General features: G+C 40.2%; 1 pseudogene; it reads left to right on the forward strand.

Moving 5' to 3' along the window:
- The first annotated feature begins 2,154 nt into the window (after window positions 1–2,154).
- LOC116537781 lies at window positions 2,155–25,759 on the forward strand (annotated as a pseudogene).
- The last annotated feature ends 846 nt before the right edge of the window (window positions 25,760–26,605 follow it).

Consider the following 26,605-nt stretch of genomic DNA (forward strand, 5'->3'; position numbering starts at 1 on the left):
TCCTCACCAGCAAGGGAACAAGGTTGGATGGAGAACGAGTGTGATGTAATGACAGAATCAGACTTCAGAAGGTGGGTAGTAAGAAACTTCTGTGAGCTAAAAGAACATGTTCTAGCCCAATGCAAAGAAACTAAGAACCTTGAAAAAATATTTGACAAAATGCAAATGAGAATGGACAAATTAGAAAGGAATATAAGTGAATTGATAGAGTTGAAAAACACAGCGCGAGAACTTCGCGAAGCATGCGCAAGTTTCAACAGCTGAATTGACCAAGCAGAAGAAAGGATACCAGAGGTTGAAGATCAACTCAATGAAATAAAATGAGAAGGCATAATTAGAGAAAAAAGGGTAAAAAGGAATGAACAAAGTCTCCAAGAAATGTGGGACTATGTGAAAAGACCTAATCTACGTTTCATAGGTGTACCTGAATGCGACGAAAAGAATGAATCCAAGCTGGAAAATACTCTTCAGGATATTATCCAGGAAAACTTCCCCAACCTAGCAAGGCAGGCCTATATTCAAGTCCAGGAAATACAGAGAACACCACAAAGATATTCCTGACGAAGAGCAACCCCAAGGCACATAATCGTCAGATTCACCAGGGTTGAAATGAAGGAGAACATACTAAGGGCAGCCAGAGAGTAAGGTCGGGTTACCCACAAAGGGAAGCCCATCAGACTCACAGCAGCTCTCTCAGCAGAAATCCTACAAGCCAGAAGAGAGTGGGGGCCAACATTCAACATCCCAAAAGAAAAGAACTTTCAACCCAGAATCTCCTATCCAGCCAACTAAGTTTCATAAAGGAAGGAAAAATAAAATCCTTTGTGAACATGCAAGTACCCAGAGATTTCGTCACCACCAGGCCAGCTTTGCAAGAGCTCCTGAAAGAGGCTCTACACATATAAAGGAACAACCAGTACAAGCCACTCCAAAAACATGGCAGATGGTAAAGAGCATCAACACAATGAAGAATCTGCATCAACTAATGGGCAAAACAGCCAGCTAGCACCAAAATGGCAGTGTTAAATTCACACATAACAATATCGGTGTGCTGTATCCAGGAAACCCATCTCACATGCAAGGATACACAAAGGCTCAAAATAAAGGGATGGAGGAAGATTTACCAAGCAAATGGAGAGCAAAAAAAAGGAGGAATTACAATTCTCATCTCTGATAAATTAGACTTTAAAGCAACAAAGATCAAAAGAGACAAAGAAGGACATTATATACTGGTAAAAGGATCAATGCAACAAGAAGAGCTAACGATCCTAAATATATACACACCCAATACAGGAACACCCAGATACATAAGGCAAGTTCTTAATGACTTACAAAGAGACTTAGACTCCCACACAATTATAGTGGGAGACTTTAACACCCCATTGTCAATATTAGACAGATAAACCAGACAGAAAATTAACAAGGATATCCAGAACTTGAACTCAGATCTGGAACAAGCAAACCTAATAGACATTTATAGAACTCTCCACCCACAAATCCACAGAATATACATTCTTCTCAGCACCACATCACACCTACTCCATAACTGACCACATAATTGGGAGTAAATCACTCCTCAGCAAATGCAAAAGAACGGAAATCATAACAGTCTCTCAGACCACAGTGCGATCAAGTTAGAACTCAGAATTCAAAAACTAACTCAGAACTGCAAAGCTTCATGGAAACTGAACAACTTGTTCTTGAATGTTGACTGGATAAACAATGAAATGAAGGCAGAAATAAAGATGTTCTTCGAAACCAATGAAAATGAAGACACAACATACCAGAATCTCTGGGACACATTTAAAGCAGTCTCTAGAGTAAAGTATATAGCAATAAGGGCCCACATGAGAAGCAAGGAGAGATCAAAAATCGACACCCTATTGTCAAAATTGAAAGAGCTACAGGAGCAAGATCAAAAAAACTCAAAGTCTAGCCGAAGACAAGAAATAGCTAAGATCGATGCGGAGATCCAAGATGGCCGTTTAGGAACAGCTCAGGATTGCAGCTCCCAGTGAAAGCGCAGAGGGTGAGTGGACGCCACGGTTTTATTGCCCACAGAAGGATTGCAGCTCCCAGTGAAAGCGCAGAGGGTGAGTGGACGCCACGGTTTTATTGCCCACAGACTAGGAAATTCCTGGACAGAGGTGCTCCATGGTCGCCAGCGCGGCTGTTTCGGCCAGCGCGGCTGTGCCGGCCAGCGCCGCTGCTTTGCCCCGCGGGGCTGCTTTGTCGGCGCCCCGGAGCCGCGGTTCTCCGTACAAAATACACCGGTCCGGGTGCCCTTTTGGCTGGCGATTGAAGCCACGGGAAGTCGCCCATACGCTGGTTCAAAAAGGGGACTGAGCAGACAACCAGGACAGTAGATTCCAGGGCAAAAAAAAAAAAAAAGGGCCACAAACCTCAGTGCCGCTGTTTAAGCCTGCGCGGTGAGTGGCCGCAGGGGAAAACAAACAGACCCCCGCGCCTCTTCAACAGGCGACTGGAACACCAACTTAAAAAAGGCTCTGAGGCAGGGAGCCAGGCGATCAGGCTCGGATGGCCCCACCCCCACAAAAGAACAGCAACCAGAAACTCTGGATTGAGAGTTTCACAGCAAGCGCAGCTGAAGCCGGGACGGTCCAGCTCTGTGGGGGAGGGACGTCCGCCATTACCAGGGAGCCCACCATTGCCAAGGCAACCCGCCATTGCTGAGGCAGCCCGCCGTTGCCAAGGCAACCCGCCACAGCAGAGACTCCGCCCCAACAGAGGCGGGCCACCATCGCCAAAGCAGTTCTAACTACACCCATATAAACAGGACTGCAGGGAAGTTCACTCAGCAGCGGGGCGCAGCCCACAGCAGCTCAGCAAAGCTGCTATAGGCCAACAGTGACTAGGCAGCCTCCTTGCTGGGCTGGGCAGGTCTGAAGGAAAAAAAAAAAAAAAAAGAAGGCGGCAGCATAACGGAAACTCATAAATAAAGCCCTAAATCCCTGGGACAGAGCACCTGGGAACAAAAAGCAGTTTATGAGTTCAGCTGCAGCAGACCTAAAAGTACCTGCCCAGCAGCTCTGAAAGAACAAAAATAGAGCTCGCAACTCACCATTTGAGCTCCTATAAAGAACAGACCGTCTCCTCAAGCAGCTCCCTGACCCCTATATATCCAAAAAGACACCTCATAAAAGAGAAATCAGATTGACACTAGGCGGGTATCCATCTGGGACAAAGATAGCAGAAGAAGAAAACTGGTAACAACCCTTGCTGTTGAACAGCTGCTGCAGGTGAACCCCAGGCAAGCAGAGCCTGGAGTGAACCTCAGCAGACCTACAGCAGAGGGGCCAGACTGTCAGAAGGAAAACCAAGAAACAGAAATAACCTCATCATCAACAAACAGAACGTCAATCTGAAAGATTTGAGAACCAATCTGAAAGCCAGCAACTACAAAGTCGACAGGTGGATAAATCCTTAAGGATAGGAAGAAACCGGCGCAAAAAGGATGAAAACACCCGAAACCAGAACACCTCTCCTCCTAAAAGGGATCACAACTCCTCACCAGCAAGGGAACAAGGTTGGATGGAGAACGAGTGTGATGAAATGACAGAATCAGACTTCAGAAGGTGGGTAGTAAGAAACTTCTGTGAGCTAAAAGAACATGTTCTAGCCCAATGCAAAGAAACTAAGAACCTTGAAAAAATATTTGACGAAATGCAAATGAGAATGGACAAATTAGAAAGGAATATAAGTGAATTGATAGAGTTGAAAAACACAGCGCGAGAACTTCGCGAAGCATGCGCAAGTTTCAACAGCCGAATGGACCAAGCAGAAGAAAGGTTATCAGAGGTCGAAGATCAACTCAATGAAATAAAACGGGAAGGCAAGACTGGAGAAAAAAGGGTAAAAAGGAATGAACAAAGTCTCCAAGAAATGTGGGACTATGTGAAAAGACCTAATCTACGTTTGATAGGTGTACCCGAATGCGACGAAGAGAATGAATCCAAGCTGGAAAATACTCTTCAGGATATTATCCAGGAAAACTTCCCCAACCTAGCAAGGCAGGCAAACATTCAAGTCCAGGAAATACAGAGAACACCACAAAGATATTCGTCAAGAAGAGCAACCCCAAGGCACATAATCGCCAGATTCACCAGGGTCGAAATGAAGGAGAAAATACTAAGGGCAGCCAGAGAGAAAGGTTGGGTTACCCATAAAGGGAAGCCCATCAGACTCACAGCAGATCTCTCAGCAGAAACCCTACAAGCCAGAAGAGAATGGGGGCCAATATTCAACATCCTTAAAGAAAAGAACTTTCAACCCAGAATCTCCTATCCAGCCAAACTAAGCTTCATAAGTGAAGGAAAAATAAAATCCTTTGGGAACATGCAAGTACTCAGAGATTTCATCACCACCAGGCCAGCTCTACAAGAGCTCCTGAAAGAGGCTCTACACATATAAAGGAACAACAAGTACCAGCTCAACTAAAGGGCAAAACACCCAACTAGCACCAAAATGGCAGTATCAAATTCACACATAACAATATTAACCCTAAATGTAAATGGACTAAATGCCCCAATCAAAAGACACAGACTGGCAAATTGGATAAAAAGACAAAACCCATTGGTGTGCTGTATCCAGGAAACCCATCTCACATGCAAGGATACACAAAGGCTCAAAATAAAGGGATGGAGGAAGATTTACCAAGCAAATGGAGAGCAAAAAAAAGCAGGAGTTGCAATTCTCATCTCTGATAAATTAGACTTTAAAGCAACAAAGATCATAAGAGACAAAGAGGGACATTACATAATGGTAAAAGGATCAATGTAACAAGAAGAGCTAACGATCCTAAATATATATGCACCCAATACAGGAGCACCCAGATACATAAGGCAAGTTCTTAATGACTTACAAAGAGACTTAGACTCCCACACAATAATAGTGGGAGACTTTAACACCCCATTGTCAACATTAGACAGATCAACCAGACAGAAAATTAACAAGGATATCCAGGACTTGAACTCAGACCTGGACCAAGCAAACCTAATACACATTTACAGAACTCTCCACCCCAAATCCACAGAATATACATTCTTCTCAGCACCACATCACACCTACTCTAAAACTGACCACATAATTGGGAGTAAATCACTCCTCAGCAAATGCAAAAGAACGGAAATCATAACAAACAGTCTCTCAGACTACAGCGCAATCAAGTTAGAACTCAGAATTCAAAAACTAACTCAGAACCGCACAGCTTCATGGAAACTGAACAACTTGCTCTTGAATGTTGTCTGGATAAACAATGAAATGAAGGCAGAAATAAAGCTGTTCTTCGAAACCAACGAGAATGAAGACACAACATACCAGAATCTCTGGGACACATATAAAGCAGTCTCTAGAGGAAAATATATAGCAATAAGTGCCCACATGAGAAGCAAGGAGAGATCAAAAATTGACACCCTATCGTCAAAACTGAAAGAGCTAGAGGAGCAAGATCAAAAAACTCAAAGTCTAGCAGAAGACAAGAAATAGCTAAGATCAGAGCAGAACTGAAGGCGATAGAGACACAAAAAACCCTTCAAAAAAATCAATAAATCCAGGAGCTGGTTTTTTGAAAAGATCAACAAAATAGACAGACCACTAGCCAGATTAATAAAAAAGAAAAGAGAGAATAACCAAATTGATGCAATAAAAAATGATAAAGGGGATATCACCACAGATTCCACAGAAATTCAAACCATCATCAGAGATTATTACAAACAACTCTAATGCACACAAACTAATAAACCTGGAAGAAATGGATAAATTCCTGGACACTTGCCTCCTCCCAAGCCTAAACCAGGAAGAAGCCGAAACCCTGAACAGACCCATAACAAGGTCTGAAGTTGAGGCAGCAATTAAGAGCTTACCACCCAAAAAAATCCCAGGTCCAGATGGGTTCACAGCTGAATTCTACCAGACATACAAAGAGGAGCTGGTACCATTGCTTCTGAAACTATTCCAAACAATACAAAAAGAGGGAATTCTTCCCAAATCATTTTATGAAACCAACATCATCCTGATTCCAAAACCCGGCAGAGACTCAACAAGAAAAGAAAACTACAGGCCAATATCTATGATGAACATAGATGCAAAAATCTTCAATAAAATACTGACAAGCCGATTGCAACAGTACATCAAAAAGCTTATCCACCATGATCAAGTAGGCTTCATCCCGGCGATGCAAGGCTGGTTCAACATACGCAAGTCTATAAACGTAATTCACCACATAAACAGAACCAAAGACAAAAACCACATGATTATCTCAATTGATGCAGAGAAGGCCTTTGACAAAATTCAACAGCCCTTTATGCTAAAAAACTCAATAAGCTAGGTATCAATGGAACGTATCTCAAAATAATAAAAGCTATTTATGACAAACCAACAGCCAATATCATACTGAATGGGCAAAAACTGGAAGCATTCCCCTTGAAATGTGGCACCAGACAAGGATGCCCTCTCTCACCACTGCTATTCAATATAGTATTAGAAGTTCTAGCCAGAGCAATCAGGCAAGAAAAAGAAATAAAGGGCATTCAAATAGGAAAGGAGGAAGTCAAATTGTCTCTATTTGCAGACGACATGATTGTATATCTAGAAAACCCCATCGTCTCAGCCCCAAATCTCCTGAAACTGATAAGCAAGTTCAGCAAAGTCTCAGGATACAAAAATCAATGTACAAAAATCACATGCATTCCTATACACCAGTAACAGACTTACAGAGAGCCAAATCAAGAACAAACTTCCGTTCACAATTGCCACAAAGAGAATAAAATACCTAGGAATACAACTAACAAGGAATGTAAAGGACCTCTTCAAGGAGAACTACAAGCCACTGCTCAACGAAATAAGAGAGGACACAAACAGATGGAGAAACATCCCATGTTCATGGTTAGGAAGAATCAATATCGTGAAAATGGCCATACTGCCCAAAGTAATTTACAGATTCAATGCTATCCCCATCAAGCTACCAATGACCTTCTTTGCAGAACTGGAAAAAAACACCTTAAACTTCATATGGAACCAAAAGAGAGCCCGCATAGCCAAGTCAATTCTAAGCAAAAAGAACAAAGCAGGGGGTATCACACTACCAGACTTCAAACTATACTACAAGGCTACAGTAATCAAAACAGCATGGTACTGGTACCAAAACAGAGATCTAGACCAATGGAACAGAACAGAGGTCTCGGAGGCAACACAACCTTTCTACAACCATCTGATCTTTGACAAACCAGACAAAAACAAGCAATGGGGAAAGGATTCCCTGTTCAATAAATGGGGTTGGGAAAGCTGGCTAGCCACGTGCAGAAAGCAGAAACTGGACCCCTTCCTGACACCTTACACTAAAATTAACTCCAGATGGATTAAAGACTTAAACATAAGACCTAACACCATAAAAACCCTAGAAGAAAATCTAGGCAAAACCATTCAGGACGTAGGTGTAGGCAAGGACTTCATGACCAAAACGCCAAAAGCATTGACAACAAAAGCCAAAATAGACAAATGGGACCTAATCAAACTCCACAGCTTCTGCACAGCAAAAGAAACAATCATTAGAGTGAATCGGTAACCAACAGATTGGGAAAAAATTTTCGCAGTTTACCCATCTGACAAAGGGCTGATATCCAAAATTTACAAAGAACTAAAGCAGATTTACAAGAAAAAAACTAACAAGCCCATTCAAAAGTGGGCAAAGGATATGAACAGACACTTCTCAAAAGAAGACATACATGAGGCCAACAAACATATGAAAAAATGCTCATCATCACTGGTCATCAGAGAAATGCCAATCAAAACTACACTGAGATACCATCTCATGCCAGTTAGAATGGCGATCATTAAAAAATCTGGAGACAACAGATGCTGGAGAGGATGTGGAGAAATAGGAACACTTTTGCACTGTTGGTGGGAGTGTAAATTAGTTCAACCATTGTGGAAGACAGTGTGGCGATTCCTCAAGGACCTAGAAATAGAAATTCCATTTGACCCAGCAATCCCATTGCTGGGTATATATCCAAAGGATTACAAATCGTTCTACTATAAGGACACGTGTACACGAATGTTCATTGCAGCACTGTTTACAATAGCAAAGACCTGGAACCAACCCAAATGCCCATCGACGATAGACTGGATAGGGAAAATGTGGCACATATACACCATGGAATATTATGCAGCCATAAAAAACGATGAGTTTGGGTCCTTTGTAGGGACATGGATGAACCTGGAAACCATCATTCTCAGCAAACTGACAGAAGAGCAGAAGATCAAACACCACATGTTCTCACTCATAGGCGGGTGTTAAACAGTGAGAACACATGGACACACGGAGAGGAGCACTACACACTGGGGTCCGTTGGGGGGAAATAGGGGAGGAACGGTGGGGGATGGTAAGCTGGGGAGAGATAGCAAGGGGAGAAATGCCAGATGTAGGTGATGGGGAGGAAGGCAGCAAATCACACTGCCACGTGTGTTCCTATGCAACAATTTTGCATGTTCTTCACATGTACCCCAAAACCTAAAATGCAATAAAATAAATAAATGGGAAAAAAAAAAAAGAAATAGCTAAGATCAGAGCAGAACTGAAGGAGATAGAGACACCAAAAACCCTTCAAAAAATCAATAAATCCAGGAGCTGATTTTTTGAAAAGATCAACAAAACAGACAGACCACTAGCCAGATTAATAAAAAAGAAAAGAGAGAATAACCAAATTGATGCAATAAAAAATGATAAAGGGGATATCACCACAGATTCCACAGAAATTCAAACCATCATCAGAGATTATTACAAACAACTCTATGCACATAAACTAATAAACCTGGAAGAAATGGATAAATTCCTGGACACTTGCCTCCTCCCAAGTCTAAACCAGGAAGAAGCCGAAACCCTTAACAGACCCATAACAAGGTGTGAAGGTGTGGCAGCAATTAACAGCCTACCACCCAAAAAAGCCCAGGTCCAGATGGGTTCACAGCCAAATTCTACCAGACATACAAAGAGGAGCTGGTACCATCCTTCTGAAACTATTCCAAACAACACAAAAAGAGGGAATCCTTCCCAAATCATTTTATGAGACCAACATCATGCTGATACCAAAACCCGGCAGAGACTCAACAAGAAAAGAAAACTTCAGGTCAATATCCATGATTGACACAGACGCAAAAATATTCAATAAAATACTGGCAAGCCGACTGCAACAGCACATCAAAAAGCTTATCCACCATGATCATGTAGGCTTCATCCCAGGGTGCAAGGCTGGTTCAACATATGCAAGTCTATAAACGTAATTCACCACATAAACAGAACCAAAGAGAAAAATCACATGATTATCTCAATTGATGCAGAGAAGGCCTTTGACAAAATTCAATAGCCCTTTATGCTAAAAACCCTCAATAAGCTAGGTATTGACAGAACGTATCTCAAAATAATAAAAGCTATTTATGACAAACCAACAGACAATATCATACTGAATGGGCAAAAACTGGAAGCATTCCCTTTGAAATCCGGCACTAGACAAGGATGCCCTCTCTCACCACTCCTATTCAATATAGTACTGGAAGTTCTAGCCAGAGCAATCAGGCAAGAAAAAGAAAAAAAGTGTATTCAAATAGGAAAGAAGGAAGTCAAATTGTTTCTATTTGCAGATGACAAGATTGTATATCTAGAAGACCCCATCATCTCAGCCCAAAATCTCCTGAAACTGATAAGCAACTTCAGCAAAGTCTCAGGATACAAAATCAATGTGCAAAAATCACATGCATTCCTATACACCAATAACAGACGTAAAGAGAGCTAAATCAAGAACGAACTGCCATTCACAATTGCCACAAAGAGAATAAAATACCTAGGAATACAACTAACAAGGAACGTAAGGGACCTCTTCAAGGAGAACTACAAGCCACTGCTCAACGAAATAAGAGAGGACACAAACAGATGGATGAACATTCCATGTTCATGGTTAGGAAGAATCAATATCATGAAAATGGCCACAGTTCCCAAAGTAATTTACAGATTCAACGCTATCCCCCATTAAGCTACCAATGACCTTCTTCACAGAACTGGAAAAAAAACACCTTAAACTTCATATGGAACCAAGAGAGAGCCTGCATAGCCAAGTCAATTCTAAGCAAAAAGAACAAAGCAGGAGGCATCACACTACTGGACTTCAAACTATACTACAAGGCTACAGTAATCAAAACAGCATGGTATTGGTACCAAAACAGACATATAGACCAATGGAACAGAACAGAGGCCTGGGAGGCAACACAACATATCTACAACCATCTGATCTTTGACAAACCTCACAAAAACAAGCAATGGGGAAAGGATTCCCTGTTTAATAAAGGGTGTTGGGAAAACTGTCTAGCCATGTGCAGAAAGCAGAAACTGGACCCCTTCCTGACACCTTACACTAAAATTAACTCCAGATGGATTAAAGACTTAAACATAAGACCTAACGCCATAAAAACTCTAGAAGAAAATTTAGGCAAAACCATTTAGGACATACGTGTAGGCAAGGACTTCATGACCAAAACACCAAAAGCTTTGACAACAAATGCCAAAATAGATAAGTGGGACCTAATCAATCTTCACAGCTTCTGCACAGCAAAAGAAACAGTCATTAGAGTGAATCGGCAACCAACAGAATGGGAAAAAATTTTTGCAGTTTACCCATCTGACAAAGGGCTGATATCCAAAATTTACAAAGAACTAAAACAGATTTACAAGAAAAAACAAACAAGCCCATTCAAAAGTAGGCAAAGGATATGAACAGATACTTTACAAAAGAAGAGATACATGAGGCCAACAAACATATGAAAAAATGCTCATCATCACTGGTCATCAGAGAAATGCAAATCAAAACTACATTGAGATACCATCTCATGCCAGTTACAATGGCGATCATTAAAAAATCTGGAGACAACAGATGCTGGAGAGGATGTGGAGAAATAGGAACACTTTTACACTGTTGGTGGGAGTGTAAATTAGTTCAACCATTGTGGAAGACAGTGTGGCGATTCCTCAAGGACCTAGAAATAGAAATTCCATTTGACCCAGCAATCCCATTACTGGGTATATAGCCAAAGGATTATAAATCATTCTATTATAAGGATACATGCACACGAATGTTCACTGCAGCACTGTTTACAATAGCAAAGACCTGGAACCAACCCAAATGCCCTTCGATGATAGACTGGACAGGGAAAATGTGGCACATATACACCATGGAATATTATGCAGCCATCAAAAACGATGAGTTTGTGTCCTTTGTAGGGACATGGATGAACCTGGAAACCATCATTCTCAGCAAACTGACACAAGAGCAGAAGATCAAACACTGCATGTTCTCACTCATAGGTGGGTGTTGAACAATGAGAACACATGGACACAGGGTGGGGAGCACTACATACTTGGGTCTGTTGGGGGAAATAGGGGAGGGTCAGTGGGGGGTGGGGAGTTGGGGAGAGATAGCATGAGTTAAATGCCAGATATAGGTGATGGGGAGGAAGGCAGGAAATCACACTGCCACGTGTGTACCTATGCAACAATCTTGCATGTTCTTCACATGTACCCCAAAACCTAAAATGCAATAAAATAAATTTAAAACAGAATTCCAATTAAATCATCAAAAAAAAATTTTTTTTAAATCAACTCAAAATGGGTTAAAGATTTAAATGTAAAACCCAAAACAATAAAAACTCCGGAAGACAATCTAGGCAATACAGCTCAGGACATGGATACAGGCAAAGATTTCATGACAAAGACACCAAAAGCAATTGTAACAAAAGCAAAAATTGACAAATGAGATCTAATTAAACTAAATAGCTTCTACGCAGCAAAAGAAATTATCAACAGAATAAACAGACAACCTACATTTTTGCAAACTGTGCATACAAAATAGGTCTAATATCCAGCATCTATAAGGAACTTAAACAAATTCACCAGAAAAAAACAAAAATGCCATTAAAGAGTACATAAAGGACATGCACAGACACTTCTCAAAAGAAGATGTTCATGGAGCCAAAAATCATGAAAAAAAGCTCAACATCACTGATCATTATAGAAATGAAAAATCAAAACCACAATGAGATACCATCTCATGCCAGTCAGAATGGCTATTACTAAAAAATAAAAAAATATGATAGCAGATGCTGGCGAGGTTGTGGAGAAAAAGGAATGCTTTTATACTATTCATGGGAGTGTAAATTAGTTCAACCATTGTGGAACATAGTGTAGCAATTCTTCAAAGACCTAAAGACAGAAATACCATTTGACCCAGCAATCCCATTATTGGGTACATATCCAAAGGAATATAGATCATTCCATTATAAAGACACATGTACACTAATGTTCATTGCAGCACTATTCACAATAGCAAAGACAGGGAATCAACCTAAATGTCCATCAATGTTAGAATAGATAAAGAAAATGTGGTACATATACTCCATGGACTACTATGCAGCTATAAAAAAGAATAAGATCATGTCCTAACACAGGAACAGAAAGCCAAATACTGCATGTTCTCACTTATAAGTGGGAGCTAAATGATAAGAACACATGGACACATAGAGTGAAACAACACACAGGGCCTACTGGAGGGTGGAGGTTTGGAGGAGGCAGAGGAAGAAGATCAGAAAAAATAACTAATGGATACTAGGCTACAAACATGGGTGATGAAATAATGTGTACAACAAACCCCCATAACACACTTTTACCTAGGTAACAAACCTGCACATATATGCCTGAATTTAAGTTAAAAAAAAAGGAACACAAAGATTTAGTGTTACTTTAATAATATAAGAATAGCTCAGACTAGCTTGGAACTACAGCTTTTAATTGCCAAAGGAGTGAAACATGATGATACCATAGTTTAGTATATCCACGTTGAAAGCAAACCAGCTTATCAGAAGCAGCAGAACTTTTTTTTGATACTAAACCAATAAACCAATTTATTTTCTGAATATTCAGAAGCACAGCATTGAGTAACAGCTTTAAAAGTGACCTTAACACCTACTTTCATTAAATTGCTTTATACAGCACATCCAGGTATTTTTAGTATTTCAATTTATTTCTATTAACAAGTGACAAACATAGCAAAGTGGCCAGGCATGCTGCCTCACGCCTGTAATTCCAGCACTCTGGGAGGCTGAGGCCAGTAGATCATCTGAGGTCAGGAGTTTAAGACCAGCCTGGCTGACATTGTGAAACCCCATCTCTACTAAAAATACAAAAATTAGCCAGGTGTGGTGGTGGGTGCCTGTAATCCCTACTACTTGGGAGGCTGAGGCAGGAGAACTGCTTGAATCCAGGAGGCAGGGTTGCAGTAAATTAAAATTATGACACTGCACTGCAGCCTGAGCAACAGAGTGAGAGTCCGAAAGAAAGGAAGGAAGAAAGGAAGAAGGAAGGAAGGGAGGGAGGAAGAAAGGGAGGGAGGGAGGGAGAAAGGAAGGAAGGAAGGAAGAAAAAAGAAAAGAAAGACAGTAAAGCATATTCAGGGTATTAAATGAGGGTTTCATCTTTTTCACTAATTATTTTTGAATAAGTCACGTATAGCACAAAACTCAAAAAGTAGACTGAAAGTTCCTCCTTACCCTGTCCTTTAGCAACCCAGTTTCCAATGGGTGGAAACTGATCTTTAAAACTATAATTCAATAAAAGTTCAAATATTATCTGAAATAGAGGAAGGCACAGATCTATATATTGAATGGATTTATCTTTCATTTAAAGAAAAAAACCAATCCAGAAAGGTCAACTGTGAGACATATTCTAGTAAAATTACTGAAATTTAAATGAAAAGATCCTTCTGGGTTTCCAAGCAAAATCTAAAAGTCATTTACAAAGGAAAGAAAATCAGGTTGGCATCACACTTCTTGTTAGCAACAGTCAAAGCAAGTAAACAGTGCAATAGCACTACTTATTAACTTAAAGGGAGAATGTAAGGTAAAGATCTTATATCCAGGCACGCTGTTTTTCAGATATTAGACACCCAGGAGTCATTCCTGGTAATCTACTAAAGGATGAATTTAATTTAACAAAGAGATATTAGGGAAACCAATGAAATAACTGGTAAAGATGATTAAACATAATTATAGATCTATAACAGGTGAGAATGAGAGAGAAAAATTAGTATGTAAATATTATATGCTCTATCAAAATCAAAGTAACACAAAAAGAGAAATAAAACAGTGAAAATAAAATATGCTCATTGACTGCATATTCTATTTGCAGAAATAAAATGAAATCATTTAAGGGTGACAGAGTAAAGTCTAACTAAAGACTAAGAACATTAAATGAAAGTATTAAAATAAGGTAATACTTTTTAAAAATACAAATCTTTCTAAACCCAAAAAGTATTCCAAAATAAAACAAAACATTTAATTTAAAAAGCAAAGAAAATAGACTGCTTGAAACCAATCCAATTGTCCCATAGAACTGATGTTTATGGTTTCTTTTGAATAAACATAGAATTTAACCCTCTCAGTCTCAAAACTTGAGAGTTAGATTTATCTAAGTTCCTTTCTCTGGAAACTAACCACAGCCCTCCCAAATAGTATCAAGAAACTGACACACTTACGGGATCACCTTATCTGAACAATGAGCCCACAGACCCCTCACTCATCATGACTGCCTAAGTGACCACCTGCTTCCTGTTGACCAACTCCTCTTCCTTACCACTCCCCAATTCCTGTCCTCCTGCATGTAGTTGCAATTCTTCCCTGCTATATAAACTCCTATTTTTAATTAGTCAGAGAGATGGATTTGAGATTGATCTCTCAGCTCCTTAGCTGCATAACCCCATTAAATCCTTCTTCCCTGGCAGTACTCATCTCAGTGACTAGCTTTCTGTGCAGCAAGCAGCAGGACCTAGACCAAACCCCTGGTGTTTCAGTAACACTACTGAATGAAAGATATACCCAGTAAATATGATGTTATAAATTATTATCTGCAGATTAAAAAATCAAATATCCATCAAATTAGTACATGTAAATAGGCTCAACTTAGCTGTTTTTAAAAAATTCAGATTGACTTAAAAATCAAAATGCAATATTCCACAGGACAAGTGATTTAAGTCATTCTTATTCTTCTGGATTTTCTTATCCTGAGCTTTATCAATATCAGCTTTATTTCATTTATATTATACATTTGCAAAACAAGTTTGTATCCCTCAAATCTTCCTGTTCCAAATTCAGGTCTTCAGAAGCAATTTTACATTGGTTGTTTCTTAAAGTAGAGAAAAATGAGCAAATGTTGGCTACTGAGGAAAATAAAAGCCATCATATAACGTATTTTATTCTTAAATGCTAAATGGTTCCAGGCTTTCTCTTTTTATTTTTTACTAACTTGCCTCAGCTTTTTAAGGCTAAATACAAAAAAAAAAAAAAAAATTCAATGAACACTTCAAAAAAGATAATTATTTTAGAGTCCCTCTGTTTCCTTGCTAAGTAGTCACAGACAAATCACTAATCTCAATCTCTTCTAAAATTTTTACATCCTTCCTGTATCGCAGAAAATAAAATTGAACCTATTTTACAAGTCATTTATAAGTAATATAAACTATTTGTACTTACATATTTTATAGAATTTTTACCTATTTTTAAATTAAATAATATTCCCATACAGAAATACTAGAATATACAGATGTGAAAAAGAAACAATAGTAAAATCTGCCAAAATTCTACCTCTATAGCTACTCTCTTACCGCCATGGATTAGAAACCTGCGTATCTGGCACCAGGCTTGTGTGCAGCCTGATGCCCCTTCATCAGCTCTGTGATGTGTAAGGAGCGATGAACAATGCAGGGGATGTGGATGTGGGTAGGAAAAGGCAAAGCAAAGGCTCTAGTTGCATGATAGGCACTGGCACCTTGTACCCCAGGCCAGAGGAAGAATACAGGTTGAATACACAAGAAAGAAAGTAGTATTAAGTAAACTATAGTCTACTTAGATTTTTAACAGAAAGCCATTTCGTGACCTCTTAGTTTTCTCTTTATTGTGGAGTAAGAAACAGAAAATATATTTCTGTAAAATATTAATGCATATAATTTTTCAAATTACAAATAATGTAGGTTCAATTAAAAAAATAGGTGATACGAAAAAGTACAAAGAAAAAGAACTTAAAACCCTAACTTATCTCATCACCAAACACTGCCACCATTTCTTCTCATAACAAGCCTTTTCAACATGTTGTTAGAGGTCAGCAAATTTAACACTAAACTGCATATACTACTGGCATATTACCTACAGAAAGAATGAACCATTACCTATTGTTGTGTCCCCTCATCCTCTTCTTAGTTACAGTGAATTAGAGTTGGTTCTTAAATACAACTTAATCACAATTATACTGAGTGATGTCTGAGTATTAAGAGATTTAATTACTCCAGCTTAAAAAATAATCACTGGTTGATACAAAAATCAATTAGGTTGTTAAATATCCAGATTTCACTATCATAAAATCTTTACTACTGCCACATATTTCTGTTTGGATTAAGTTAGATGATTCCTTGGTTTCCTTCTAACACAATGTGATTTTCTGAAAAGCAATACAGAAACTAAGATATGTACTTACAAGTTAGTTTTGGTGAGATTTTCTTAGTTAACAAAAAAATTGATTCAGACCATTTCTTCTAATATATTTTGACATTTGCTCTTTCAGCATGAAGTTAGTTACCAAGCAAAAGGAGATTCTTAATAATTTATGTTGTTTACTTTGAATGTGATTACTCATAGGAGTCTACAGAAATGAATCAATACTTGCTTAGCTTCTCAAAAAAGTAAATTGCAGATAATTGTTACAGTCATGCAGGTTAATTTAGGCTGCCAAATCAATTTCCAAGTACTCCTTATGCCACAACAGTCTTAATTAAGAAACAACTAAGGTTGCCTTTTATTCTTATAGGTACTGCTGAGCCACTGGCTCTGAACAAAGCCATTTAACCTTTTTGATGTATGTAATTAAAAAAACAAACAAACAAACAAACAAACAAAACCAGAGAGGCCGGGCACAGTGCCTCATGCCTGTAATCCCAGCCCTTTGGGAGGCCAAGGTGGGTGAATCACGAGATCAGGAGATTGAGACCACCCTGGCCAACATGATGAAATCCTCTCTACTAAAAACACAAAAATTAGCTCGGCATGGTGGTGTGCACCTCTAGTCCCAGCTACTTGGGGTGGGGGCTGAGGCAGGAGAATCACTTGAACCCGGGAGGCGGAGGTTGCAGTGAGCCAAGATTGCGCCACTGCACTCCAGCCTGGGCGACAGGGCAAGAATCCGTCTCAAAAAAAAAGAAAAAGAAAATCTATAGTGTTAGTTACACTGTACATCTGTAAAAGGGCTTTACAGGTAGCAAAGTAATTCCATGCTCAGTTTCTGCAATCTATTTTCTGTTCTGCATGATGTAACCTACGCCTCCTGGGAAGCTTATTTTAATGTGGTGTGGAGCTCGTGTCCAGTCCCAAGTTCCATATTTTAAGAGGATCACTGACAAACTGGAGCACTAAAAGAAAGAAGTCTGAGGAATTGTGATAAGAGGGATGCTTGAAGGAACTGGAAATATTTAACCAAAAGATAAGATGATGTGGTATCATAATGATTTTAGGAATTCTCTTTTGTTCAAATGCCTGTTACATGGTAGAATGCTTAATTTTATATCTTGTTCCAGATGGCAGAATTGGCACTAATGATTGGTAATTACAAGGAGGTAGATAAGATTCAACATAAGAATCTTGACAATGTAAAGGCTGTCTTACCCAGGAGTGAGCTTCCTGGTGTTCAGGCACTTCCTGGAAGACAACTTAGCTGGAGTGAGGGAGAGTTCTCTGAGGCTCACTGTTTCAGGCTTTCAATTAATTAAAACATCAACAAATCGGCAGTGCGCAGTGGCTCATGCCTGTAATCCCAGCACTTTGGGAGGCTGAAGCAATGGGATCACGAGGTTAAGAGATCAAGATCATCCTGGCTAATGTGGTAAAACCCCGTCTCTACTAAAAATACAAAAAATTTGCTAGGTGTGGTGGCATGCACCTGTAGTCCCAGCTACTTGGGAGGCTGAGGCAGAAGAATTGCTTGAACCTGGGAGGCAGAGGTTGCAGTGAACCAAGATCATGCCACCGCACTCCAGCCTAGGCAACAGAGTGAGACTCAGTCTCAAAAAAAAAAAAAAAAAAAAAAAAATCAGTGAATCATTCATTCACGAGACAGCCTTGTCTTTCTGGTCCAGCCCCTATTTTGACCCTTGTTATCACTGTAAGATAGACATCTCAAGTCTCCAAAAGACAAGGAAATGTTAAAAGGCCTGGCAGTTTCCCTATTACATGACAGGCCATACTTAGATATTACCCACTATTATCCTATAGAGCTGGTCATTGCTAGGGTAAAAGTCAGACTGTTGGAGAGCAAGTGTGAGACCTAGGGAATAATACCCCCTTCCAAAAGTTTAAAGAGAACACTGCAGTTCATGTACAACCTACAACACTCTGTAGATCAATCTCAACTAGCTCCTACTGCATAATATTTAGTTTGCACAACACTCCAATATAGTGAGCTCCTAAAGAGCAGAAACTCTGTACTATTTACCTTTATAACTCCATAGCTCATCCAAGTGTTGGGATTTATTAGATACTCAATATATGCTTAATGGACAAATAAATGAATTCCATTCCAAAGAAGCATTGGCCCCATGCAGGCACTATATCAATGGTAATCCAGACTTAAAATAAGACACAGTTTTTGCCCTTAAGGAGTGCCCAATAATTAGCATAATAAATATGTGATGGAATGAGGGCACCTGTATTGGGTGAACTTTGCCTTTCAAGAGTCCTTTCAACCCTAAGATTCTATAAATCCATATTATTTTCCTCAATTAAAATATCTTAGATGCAGCCTGAACCTGTAGCTCACGCTTATAATCCTAGCACTTTGGGAGGATCACTTAAGCCAAGGAGTTCGAGACCAACCCAGGTTGAAACCCCATCTGTATGAGAACTACAAAAAATCAGCCAGGTGTGGTGGTGCACGCCTATAATCCCAGCTACTTGGAAGGCTGAGGTGGGAAGGTCACCTGAGCCCAGGAAGTTGAGGCTACAGTGAGCTGAGATTGTGCCATTGCACACCAGCCTGGGCAACAAAATGAAACCCTTTCTAAAAAATATAAATCAACAAAAACCCAAAAAACATATATAGATAGATATATATTTTAGATGAAAGAACAGGAAAAGTGGTCATGTTATGTTAGGATATTTCTAGGTTTTTAACCTACTGTGGACAATACTGTTCACTTCCAGCAGACCAAATAATTTGAGAAGTCAATCTATAGTCAAATTATGGGATTCTTTTAGTGAATTTAAAGAGATAGGGAATAGAAGATCTTGGTAAGTATTTGTGTCAAACCCATACAAAATGCCTGTTTCTCATATTAAGAAAAGAAACAGATTCTCTGGCCCTGAAATTTAAACTTATTCTCTATATACTAATTAAGGAATTCAAACTATATATACTAAAAATAATAAATACTGACATAATACAGGTTAAATCTGCTAATTTTTGATTAAGTTACTTTTATTATTCTTTTACAGAGAATGATACAGGACATAGAGGTTAAGTTATTTGCTCCTATATCATGAAGTAGAAAGTAGTAGACCTAGGCAATTGATCACCAGAATCCCTAACAACTTCTCTGATGGCCTGTTGTAATCATGTTCTCTTATAACATGATAAGAATTTTATTTCTTGTTCATCCTAGGAGCCTAATACACTGTAGTATTTTTGTCAGGTGTCCCATAAAGTAGAATCAGTGCTCCATGATTAGTCTTGCTTCTGATGCAGTAAAAAATCATGCCTGGGGTTTCAGAAGAGATTTACAAAACAATATGGTGTCATTTAGCATGAAAACATCTAGACCCTTACTGCCTTTCCTTGGTATTATTCATACAAAGTCAGCTATCACCCTCTCTGCCCCTTTCCCCAATCCCCAGTCCAAAAAGCCACATTGTATTAAATAATGATTAAATACAAACATATTACTCTACACAATCACACACTTGCAAAAGACAGGCCGCCTGTTTTTCTCAACCATTCTGACTTACTGAGAGATAAGATGGTTACTCTGAAAAACAAGATAAATTTCATTTTGGAATCAAATTATCTTTTCCTCACTTAGTTTCACATATATTGTTTTTCACTTTGTGCTCTAAATAGTTAATTGGGACTATTTAACAGATTATATACGTTTCTGCTGAGAGTAATTGTACCTTAACAATAACTGAAGGAATTTTTACTTAATTTGCTAGTTGGTTCATGGTTGGCTAGAGTTAAGTAGAAGCTGAAGGGCTCCTGACTGTAGGAGGTGAAACTCATTCATATTCTTTTGTAAACAAATTAATGGAGAGTTGCCAGTGTTTTCATCCCACTAAATCACCTTAGCAACATGGATATAAAACAGCATGAACTTTCCCTCAGAGCCTCCGGTCTTTCCTAGTGTGAGGATTCAACAATAAATGAGACTAGCAACATTCTCCATTTATTTTAGTCTTATAAAATGAGTGTCAGAATTTCCACAAAACTTAGATTTTAGCAGTAAAATAAAAAGAGGCTAAATTTCTCTTACATACAATGATTAGTATTTCTCAACAGGACTGTATTTGTTGGTTGTTTTTTGTTTTCTTGACATGGCAGAAAACACCATGCACACTTTGCTTGACTGAGTTTAAAATAATTTGAGCCAAAAAAAAAAAAAAGGCAGAGAAAGATATATTTTCAAATAATTAGGTCTAATTTGAATCATGAACTCTATGGTCACCAATTATACTTCTATCTTATTTTTTTTTTAATTTGAGAAGTGTGAGCTCTGGAAAATCGAGAAAGTGAAAGCCGCATTGCAATCATCAAGTCCATGCTAACGCCTGTGGGCAGGGCAAATCCTGGCAGAAGGTTGCTCTCAGATATCTGTAGGAAATAAGCCACAAAGCTTGCTTTGTTTTGTGTGCTTTTTCATCAACTCTCATCTCTCCCACATGGAAAGGCCAGAAAACTCTCTACTTATCTATGAATTTCTTATGGTTTTGTTCCTTTGTTTTGGTTACTGCTTATCCACACTCTAGAGAAAGGAAAGCCAGTGAAACTATGGCACAAATGTATTTAAGAACTAAGCCTCTGGGTCTCTGCCATCTGTTATCTTTTTAGTATCTTGTCTTCCAGATTTAAAGGCAAGAATGATGAACTCATAAAAAATACCTTTTCTTATGACAGTCTACATTTTAAAAATTTTTGAATATTAAAGTCCCCAGCCAATTGTGTAAACATAAAATTTTTACTGCTAATTTTTGAACTGTGTGGGATATTGCGTAGGGAGTATCTCAGTGGATCACCTGGCTGCCAGATGTATTCTCGCCTGCCCCAACAGGTAATGGCAGTGCTACATACTGGTAATGATCAGGGTCCATTATCTGAGCCAGAATGGTGACTCTTTTTTCTGGTCTTTTCATACATGAAATCTCAAGTGCTGGTTGACTGAGAAGCAAATAAAGCTTAAAATCTTGCTAGTAAAAGCACTCATCATCTGTTAACAGAAATGCTAGATAGAACTGCAGAGCTCATTGATGCAGTCAGAAGCACAAATTCTTCATGTGAGTCTTTAGGAGTAATAGCAAAAGAGGCTACTCTTACACTGTATTTCTGTGTATTAGGGACACAACATTAGATAATGATCACTGATTTAGGATGCATCCTGCAGGTTGGAGAATAGCACCCCATCTTTGCAGTGTTATCTCCAAACCTGTGCCTCTATGCCTTCAAAAAGCAGTTCCAACACTGCTATATAAGACTGGCAGCTTTTGGTGGTATGGTTTGTTATAGGAAAAATGTACCTCATTATGATACGTCCACTGCCTTTTTTTTTTTTTTTGCTTTAAAGTGGTCCTTAGTCTGATAAAATGTCAAGTGGGATACCATGTCTATGGATCAAGCATTCTGCAAACCCTCAGATACTGGAGATGGTTGAGGCTCCACAATTGGCAAATAAAAACCTATACCTAGAAAATTTGCTGATTCCTGTAAAGATGAATTGCTGCCTCTTCGAGGATGTAATCAACTTGGCACCAAGTGACCGGTTAGTCTCCTTTAAAGAGGGCATCCTATCAGGCTTTAGTATTGTTCTCTGATACCGGCTAGATGAATATCCGATAGCAGTGGTGGTTAGCCATAGTGATTATCAGTCCATGATGTTGGTAGGACCCATGAGTAGTTTTTATCCTTGACACTATGGATAGTCTGTTCATGAGCTCGTGACAGCACCGTGGTGGCTGAAGACAGAGGCTGGCTGACACATGTCAGCCAGCAGCAGAGCCATTCTGTCCACCTGAGTTCAGTGCTGTTTTCATGGTAAATGCTTTCTGGTAGTCATTAATAATCACATTAAAACTTTTCAAATTTGTACTTAACTCCTGTAAGTCCATCACATGCCTCTTCCTCAGATCTCCTTGTCACCAAGGTTTCCATTTTTTTCTTTCCAATCTGTGACCAAGCAGTCAAGCTAATTTCCACTGCTCAGAAATTCCTGTATATTCTTATCTTAGGCAATTTTTCTTTCCATGCAAAGTATATGTCCTGGTACAATGCCTAAAACTCTGCCCATGAGAAAATGTTTACTCATTGCTCTCTTTCATGGCCCCATTGAGTGGGATTGTCATAAAGCAGCAGTTCATTTTCAGTTTGTACTTAAACATGGAGTATACCCACCCATAAACTAAGCTTAGCCTTTTTTTCTTATCCATAAGCTGGTCAAAAAGCTACAGATGGGAGCTAAGGCAGAAGTACAAGTGCAGCTGTGATGAATAACACAAAAGTCTGGCTACCTGCACTTGCAGCTTATTGTGCCGTACAGCCCTCCACATGTCCAGTCCTGGATGTACATTCTCACTGTGGGATGGAATGCTGCTTGGATCGCCTAATCTTCTGACTTTGTGAGTTGATTAAAACTCAGCTTATGATGGACAGCTCTGGCCACAAGGTCACTTGATATCCCATGGTCAGATGTTCTGTCTCAGAACAAAGTAGCATATCAGATGTTTCGAAAAGGTGTATAATACACGGCTGCAAAAGGGACAACCTTGTTCCAGAACCCTGGGAAAGTCAGTGATTTTGCTAGTAGGGCTTGCCAGAAATTTCATGGGATATCTGTTTCTACCACAGATAACTTTGTCTTTAAGATCACACTAATCTCTACCTTTCTTCTTGAACTACAATATTGCTTTTGACATGATATTGTTGAATGTGGACAGTTTCAGCGGCTTCTACTTAGTCTGGAGCTTAAATAATTCTTACCCAATATTGAGTCCAAGGCCTCAGAACTAGGGTTCTTACAATTACATTGTGTGTCCACTCCACTTGTACACTTGGGGGCTGATGAAAATACCAGTGGGTGGGTATGTAGTTCCACTGTGTGAACCAGACCTATGATAGGACTCCACTTATTACTTGGCTTCTCTATGTCCTCTAACACAGACGCCATGATGACACTTTAGGTCCCTTGGTATGAATGTTAAATCCCATATTCGCGTCGGGCAAATGAGTTTTTTCTCTCCCCTGTTATATGTTTACCCAAGTAAATTGTCATAGGTCCCTTTCTTAACGGGACCCAGTCTGTCTCACAGTCAATGACTTCTGAGTCAGAAAATCGGCTTCAGTTTGAAAATAGAGCAAAACAACATGACCTTTTATTGTGACACTCGCTGCTGAGTGTAATTATTCTAAAAGACTGTCAGTGAAGAGCTTTGAAGATGGTTAACAGAACACATATCCTTAGGGCAGCCAACAAGGCATCACACAATGTGTGCAATCAAAGGAAATCAAGGTGGGGCCAGGCGCAGTGGTTCACACCTGTAATCCCAGCACTTTGAGAGGCTGAGGCAGGTGGATCATTTTATTTTGACAGCTTCCTCAAGCTCCTGAGCATTCCACCTTGATTTCTTTTTGTTGTTGTTGTTGTTGAAGACAAAGTCTCACTCTGTCACCCAGGCTGCAATGCAGCGGCATAATCTCGGCTCACCACAACCTCTACCTCCCAGGTTCAAGCCATTCTCCTGCCTCAGCCTCACGAGTAGCTGGAATTACAGGTGCCCGCCACAACACCATGCTAATTTTTGTATTTTTAGTACAGAGTTTCACCATGTTGGCCAGGCTGGTCTCAAACTCCTGACCCCAAATGATCCACCTGCCTCAGCCTCCCAAAGTGCTGGGATTACAGGTGTGAGCCACTGCGCCTGGCCCCACCTGGATTTCCTTTAATTGCACACATTGGGTGATGCCTTGTTGGCTGCCCTAAGGATATGTGTTCTGCTGGCCATCTTCAAAGCTCTTCACTGACCAGGCCCCTGGCTGACAGTCCATTAGAATAATTACACTCAGCGGGGAGGCCTACCCAGCAGGCCGCTAGACTCCCCCTGCGATGACGCCTTGACGCCTAAACCAGTTCCACCAGTCCCCGCTCCTCCTAGAGAAAATGCTGCCCCGGAGCAGTTACTGGAGTGACCATGAGGGTGACGAATTCGAGCACACACAAGCTTCCCGCCACCTCCTCTAAACCGCCGTTAGCGTGCCAAGGACAGACGGCGCAGTTGGCTCCCCGAAATTCCGACTGATAAGCGCCTCGGCGAAGGAAAGCAAACGCGGGATGCTCTCGCGCTCCTGATTGGCTGGTTGGGGACACCTCAATTAGTGACAGAAAGGGGCCGGGCGGGAAAGTCATCTGTGGCCGGCGGGGACTGGCAGAAGGAACTGATACTTACTCATTTTTCCCGGACGTTGGCTGGTGGGGAAGTCAGGCCGTGGCGCTGGAGCGACGCAACCCGTGATTGGCGGGTGTGCCTGCCTTAGGGCGGCATTTAACCTTCCGGTGGCTGCCCAATGAGCGCCAAGCAGTTGGGTGACGCTCATTGGGCAGCCACGGGAAGGTTAAATGGGGAGGGAGGGGTGGTGCTTTAGGCCCGCCCCGCTGCTGGGGGCCCGCTGGCAAAAGGGGAAGTAGGGGGGCAGGCGACGGTGGGGAGATGGGTACCAGAGCCTGCGGCTGGAATACTTGCAGCTCCCACCGGTCAGCCGCGCCTACACCACTGCCTGCATCCTCACCACCGCAGCCGTGCAGTTGGAATTGATCACGCCTTTTCAGTTGTACTTTAGTCCCGAATTTATCTTTAAACGCTTTCAAATATGGAGATTAATCACCATTTTCTTATTTTTGGGGCCAGATGGATTCAATTTTTTTAAGATGATTTTTCCATATGGTTACTGTCGAATGCTGGAAGAAGGCTCTTTCTGAGGTCGGACAGCAGACTTTGTATTTATGTTCCTTTTTGGTGGATTCTTAATCTTTTTTGGTTTGTGAGCTTAGTTTTCTTGGGCCAGGCCTTTACAATAATACTCGTCTACGTGTGGTGCCGAAGGAACCCCTATGTCCGTATGAACTTCTTCAGCCTTCTCAACTTCCAGGCTCCCTTTCTGCCCTGAATGCTCATGGGGTTTTTCTTGTTGCGGAACTCAATCATTGTGGACCTTTCGGGTATTGCAGTTGGACACATATATTTTTTCTTGGAAGATGTATTTCCCAATCAGCCTAGTGGAATAAGAATTCTGAAAACACCATCTATCTTGAAAACTATTTTTGATACACCAGATGAGGATCCAGATTACAATCCACTACCTGAAGAACAGCCAGGAGGCTTCACTTGGGGTGAGAGCCAGCGCCTCGAAGGTTAAAGCAGCAGTGCCAATAAGGAGACCCAGCTGGGAAGGACTCAGTGATACTCACTGGGATTCTTTTATCCTTGTTTGCAAATGTGTGGACACTTGACAACTTGGCAGATTTTAACTCCAGGAGCAGTTTATGAAATGGCACACTGACTAATCCAGAAGACATTTCCAGCAGTTTGCCAGTGGTTCCTCACTACACTGGTACTGAAAGTATAATTTCTTGGAGCCAAAAAAACTGGATATGCTGCCACCTGTAACAAGTACATGAGTACTTGATTTTTATGGTATAAGGCAGGGCTTTTTCTTCCTCTTCTTGATAGATGAGGTCATGGTGTAAATGGAAGTTTCAGAGAGGACAAAATAAAACTGAACTCCATTTTTCTCTGACTGTAAAAAAATAATAATAATAATTACACTCACAATTTCTGACCATTAAATGCCACCACCTGTTTTTTGTTTGTTTGTTTCTAATGTTGGGAGCTAATCATTTCCATTGCTATGAGGAAGTTAGCAGTGGTCTTCTCCTGAAAGACACTACTGAATTTTTCAGTGATGCCAGGACCCCTCTCACATGCACATTTCCTATTGTATTGCTAAATGGTGTGTTCTCTGGGTCCTTCCACAGAATATAGTCAGCTGGTAGGTATTTTAGACCTTATATACTATATCCACTCTAGCAAGCCACTTCTCTAAGCCTTTGATCTCTTTCCACTATTTGCATGATAGTTCTAGAATTTCTAACATCAATTTTTTTAAGCTTCTGAAAGTCAATGACTACGTATCGGCACCAATCTTCAGGTCCTTGCCAGAATGTTATATCCTGTATTACTGGAGGGTGGTCCTATATCATCA

Source organism: Sapajus apella, unplaced genomic scaffold (assembly GCF_009761245.1).
Source record: "Sapajus apella isolate SASKATOON/1434 unplaced genomic scaffold, GSC_monkey_1.0 scaffold4, whole genome shotgun sequence".
NCBI lineage: Eukaryota > Metazoa > Chordata > Mammalia > Primates > Cebidae > Sapajus > Sapajus apella.